We start from the raw sequence: 5,736 nt of genomic DNA on the forward strand, positions 1-5,736 counted from the left end.
GTAAGGGAATGCATCACAGTCACCTGTCTTTCTTGGTCCCACCCTCAGCTCCCACAGATGACTGAGGACATCTTTAGGGAAACCCATATGGGAAAAACCCACCACGTTTGTGAAACACTACAGGAGAGATAGGTTTGCATCAGCTAAAGCATCATTTGGAAGGAGGATTCTTCAACACAAATTGCTTTTGGACATACCTTCACCATCTGCTCTGCTTCTCCCCTGTAAGTAAGTAAGTAAGTAAGTAAGTACCCAAACAATTTAACCCCTGTGTTGCAAACAGAAGTCAGTAATATCCAAGGCAACACGATGACCAAATACAATGATACAATATCAATATATGATCTTTATATAATATGAAATACTGTATTTTTCGCTCTATAAGACGCACCAGGCCATAAGACGCACCTAGTTTTTGGAGAAGGAAAACAAGAAAAAAAAATATTCTGAATCCCAGAAGCCAGAACAGCAAGAGGGATCTCTGTGCAGTGTAAGCAGCGATCCCTCTTGCTGTTCTGGCTTCTGGGATAGCTGCGCAGCCTGCATTCGCTCCATAAGACGCACACACATTTCCCCTTCCTTTTTAGGAGGGAAAAAGTGAGTCTTATAGAGCAAAAAATATGGTATATGAAATCACATAAAGAGAAAACTTATGAATCTCTGAAAGTCACAGAATATGCACTCTTAATGGATTCTCTTGAAAACATAAAACCAAATAAACATAAGTCGTATAAGTCTTATAAGTCTTTGAAGACTATGCAAGTCTCTGAAAGAAGCAATGGGTCAGATTCTTATCTGGTGAAAACAGGCTGTAAAGCTTTGTTTATGGTCTCCAACGCTGCCGAAGTAGTTCGCAAACAGGCACTGTGAACAGTGATTCCGGATATACCCACTGTTTTGTGGAATTCTTCTTCAGCACAGCAGAAGGATACAGAAATGCTTACTAAACCCATCTATATGGTGAATGGAAAGTATAACAACAATAGCTATGGAGCAGTGGTCATAAAGTTATGTAGTCACTGCTTTTTCCCTGGACAATATTGGAAAGTTGGACTTACAACCCAACCAACCCTCAAGTATATCTAGTTCAAGACTAGTTCTGCTAAAAGTCATGGCCTTCACTGGGATGTCCCCTTTGTCTATTGGTAGAACATAGGGATTCTTTCAAGTGAGGAGTTAATGCTATCTAGATTTCACTGACTAGAACACTTAATGGTGAGTCCAACTTTCCTTCCTTCCCCATAGCATAATCCCAACCTATCAGATTCAATGTGTGAGCAAATGAGGATTAGGAAAGAAATCCAATTCTGTTCACATTTAAATGAGACTCTATCAAATTCACACTTTCAAAACCATTCAAGAAGCGAAACACGGCCATAATTCAACATCTGTATGTACCCGATTCTTGCGATATGGTTCTCCAATCCAATAATGTTTACAAAAAAGCATATACTGGGGGCAATGAGTATATTAGCAAAAATAACATGCACAAATGCATTGTATTTGGAGAAACTGCTTGCAAAAATGTATGTCACTCAGAACTGCATATTTAGTGGGAGAAATCTGCACTAAAACTTTGAGGGATTTTCATGAAGATTTAAAAGCAAATCGCGGTTTGCTGCAGAAATGTGGAGAGCTCAATTGAAGGGGGGGTGAGAAAATGAGAGGACTGAAACTGACAAATCCTTCTATCCCTAGTCACAACCTTGAACAGTTCATCAAATTTAGTTACATGCTTTAAAAACTGTGGTCAGTGCTCTCACTGGGATGGATCCTGTCCCTACACTCTTGTGCTGCAATTGGGCAATGTTCCATTTTCTCTTGCACTGAGAGTGGCAATGACTCCTCTTCTGTGAAATACTTTCACCCCTGTTTGTATATTCCCCAAAATAGCCAGAAGATGGAAGAAGCTTTCTAAAAAGTTTCCACCCACCCATATTTCAACTTAGAATACTCTGACTTTCTTAGAGCAGGCGCCAGAGTCTACCCTTAGCTACATACCTTTCGAGTCAATGACCAAAGTTCCACAGATAAGATAGAAGCAACCATTGCTGCATTGTGCTTGGCACATCTGAGAACCTTTGGTGTAGTGTAGATTAAAATAATATACACAGGGTCTCCTTGTTGAAGTTATAGTAGGGAAATCACATCTAAGAAGTTCAAATCATATGTATGACTGACACCCTTCGTTGGAAATTACGGTAAATCAATATCCAGACTTTAACATTCAAAAACTTTACTTGTAGAAACTTATAGTTATAGATGAATGAAAGCATAATTTTTACAGTCACATGCTTCTCCAAGCATGGGCTTGCTGTCTTTTCTTCTAACTTCCAAGCAACTGTATTTTCATCTCTTTCCAAAGCTCAGCACTCAGCCTTTTGTGTCTCAGTTAGGCCATGCCTTGCAGCTTCTATGAGAGATTTCTACTTTTACCATTTCCTCCAGCTTTGCTCTCTTTCATGCAGACAAGAAGCACTCCAACACTCTATTCAACTTAGCAGTGTTCACAGTGGATTCTGAAACGCAGTCATCTCGTTTCACATAAAATGGAGTCTCTCCTTCATTAGATGCCTCCCTTGTGACCAACGTTAGCCGATCACATGAAAAATGCATAGAAGCATTTACAATTTCAGTGAATTAAATTTTTATATTTAACACTCCTCCCGCTACTGAAAATAGGCTTGGGAGAAGTGCTTCATTGTAGCCCAATCAAATAGGTTGTGTTGTGTGTTTGTTGCCTTGTGTGTGTGTGGTACCCAAGACAGTTCCTCTGGTTTGCAAAGGTGTCAATAGGCCAAAAAGATTGGCAACCCCTTGTGTAGATAGACCCTATCTATATTCCAAATAGGGATGTGGGTGGCGCTGTGGGTTAAACCACAGAGCCTAGGACTTGCTGATCAGAAGGTTGGCGGTTCGAATCCCCATGACAGGGTGAGCTCCCATTGCTCAGTCACTGCTCCTGCCAACGTAGCAGTTTGAAAGCACACCAGTGCAAGTAGATAAATAGGTACCGCTCCGGCGGGAAGGTAAACAGCGTTTCCGTGTGCTGCTCTGGTTTGCCAGAAGTGGCTTAGTCATGCTGGCCACATGACCCGGAAGCTGTACGCTGGCTCCCTCGGCCAGTAAAGCGAGATGAGCGCCCCAACCCCAGAGTTGGCCACGACTGGACCTAATGGTCAGGGGTCCCTTTACCTATATTGCAAATCTATCCTATGATCACATGTGATGGCTCTCTGTACTCCACCAGAGGGGGCTGCTATATATGACTGACATCATTCTCCGTTATCTCAGGCAGGAGTGATTCTTTCACATCACCTGCTGCTACCTGATTATTTCGACCAGAGATACTGCCGCTTAAACCTGGGATCTTCTGTAGACAAAAGCACAAACTTTGGCCCTGAGCTATGGACCCTCTAGAGTGACAGCATAGGGTATGATGCTCTTTTCTTAGTAAATTAAGACCTGATTCTAAGTTTTGTATTGGTTATAAAAGCTGCTGAATCTTTACAATACCACAAAATATAATGTTTACATACGCTTGTGTCTCAGATCGATGGGGCTAGATCTGCTGCTTCTTCCACTGGCAGCGGAAATGGAAATTGCCATTGTTCACGTTTTCATCCCAGGTCTTGAATGAGAACAAATCAAGTGAATATGATCGGCATTTGCGCACAACATGTATTCCTTTGAAAAAGCTGCACATAGGGCTCATCCACACCTACCTTTTGGCCTGCGCTTTCTAGGCACAGCTCCCGGCTTTCCTGGTTTGTGTCAGAGGCTCTCCACCTCCACTTTTGTTTCACCCTGCCACTTTCCCCAGGAAAACCTGCTCTCTAACGCTGAATCGGAACAAATGGCAATTCGAGTTTTCCAGTGGTAAAGAGCAGGGAACTTGCCAGGGCAAAAAAAAGGGGGGGAGCTTTAAAGTGCGGACCTGAGCCTAGAATGTAGCACAAGGGCAAGTCTGGATGAGCCAGGTGTCAATGATTAAAAAAATAAATTATCAACTCTTGCTTTGATGTTTACACTGAAATTAAAGTTGCGGAAATAATGACATCATTACTTCAAATTACTAACTTGTGTACATTATGGAACCGATTATCTAAGTTGCCTTATGTGAGGCCAATGAGCTTGGCAGTGTGGACATGGGACGGGGCTTTCTGGGTGGTGGCCCCATGCCTGTGGAATTCACACCAGCCTATCCAGCCTTTCAATGAGGCTTGAAGCCTTGTTTCTTTACCACTGTATGGCTGTATTGGTTTGGTGTTTTATATGGTGCTGCTGAGCTTATAATAATTTCATAGAGCTTACTGTTCTTAAGAGTCTGGATTCTGTTTGTGGCTAGTGTCACTGGTGGGTCTTGCACTTTTATCTATTTATACATACAAGCATTTATATACTGCCCTCTCATAAAATATCAGGGTGGAGTAGAGAGCACCCTGCCAGCAATAGAACAGTGTTACGGTTGGTGTTTTATGGTTATAAATAGAAAGTTTATTATATATTTACTCGCTAAAAGCCATCTTGAGAGAGTCTTATATTAAAATCTAGATATATATATATTTTAAAAAATAATATCATTAAAAAAATAATGTCAATAATAGGTCATTGGCTGACAAGTAAAGGGCCAAGATGCCATGTCTTTCCCCCTAAGGGTCTACTAGGGAGTACCTTTCAGGAGGCTTATAATGGCTAATTTCCACAGTAGGCACAAATGTACAGTGGTACCTTGTGTTACGTACAATCCCCCTTACAAATGCCTTGCGTTACGCACTCCGCTAACCCGGAAGTAGATGCCCCTTGTTGCGAACTTTGCCTTGGGATGCGGGCGGAAGTCGTGCTCCAGCAGCGCAGCAGCAGCTGGAGGCGCCATTAGCGAAAGCGCGCCTCATGTTGCAAACGGTTTCCGGTTACAAACGGACCTCTGGAACCAATTAAGTTCGTAACTGGAGGTACCACTGTATAATGGAGAGGGTTCGGAACTGTGTGGTGCAGGTTGGGGAGAGATGATGTGTCTGCTGGGTGAAAATATTGCCCCATTTCTTCCCAACTTTAGTGATTGTGGCCCATTTCATAATATTCCTTTTTCTGGTGATCTAATGGGGCAAATTCACTTCCTTGCCTTTCCTCATCTGCTCACAGGATTTTGCCACATGCATCCCAGATCACTGCAGCACAGAATATTGACACATCTCCTATCCCCCGCTTTCCCTCCCCATATGAAGTGCCTCACACAACTCACTCATTCAACTTGTGAGGATTGTCTCACTTGGTGTAATTCGTATCCATGGCATCATCGCATGCATCATTTATTATGACATGCTTTTTAACCGTCTTTGTTTGTTCTTCAGCCTTCTTGCTTGTGCCCACAGATGATTTTCATATGATAATTCTTTCCTTATTTCCCCCATTCCCCTTTTCTGCTCAGAAATAACTCCCCTTTTCTACCACATCGATGGCACTGGGAGAACATGCAGGATTATTTGTCTTAAGCAGAAACAACAACTTTTGCTAAACCTCACATATACATCATTCATAATAATCATCCATCATAAGGTCTTTACATGTGTGCATGTCACCAGCTAATGATCATCCATGTTTTTTACCCCCTTTTTTGGGGAAAAAGTGTGTGTACAGAGTCCGAAGTGAGATCATCCCACATGTGTTGTCCCCCAGGTATGTCTAAAATGGAAAGTGAGCTTCGCTTGTAATTGTGAGTATATAGGAACAGGC

General features: G+C 42.2%; 1 long non-coding RNA gene across 1 annotated transcript; it reads right to left on the bottom strand.

The window, feature by feature from the left end:
• Nucleotides 1-3,539: 3,539 nt before the first annotated feature.
• Nucleotides 3,540-5,189, bottom strand: LOC309332666. The gene is made up of 3 exons (XR_014152289.1): nucleotides 5,144-5,189; nucleotides 3,726-3,894; nucleotides 3,540-3,631 (listed from the first exon to the last, which is right to left on the bottom strand). It is a non-coding gene; the product is annotated as an uncharacterized lncRNA (long non-coding RNA).
• Nucleotides 5,190-5,736: the final 547 nt, after the last annotated feature.

The sequence above is a fragment of the Podarcis erhardii genome, assembly GCF_964252035.2.
Source record: "Podarcis erhardii genome assembly, chromosome: 17".
Taxonomy (NCBI): Eukaryota; Metazoa; Chordata; class Lepidosauria; order Squamata; family Lacertidae; genus Podarcis; species Podarcis erhardii.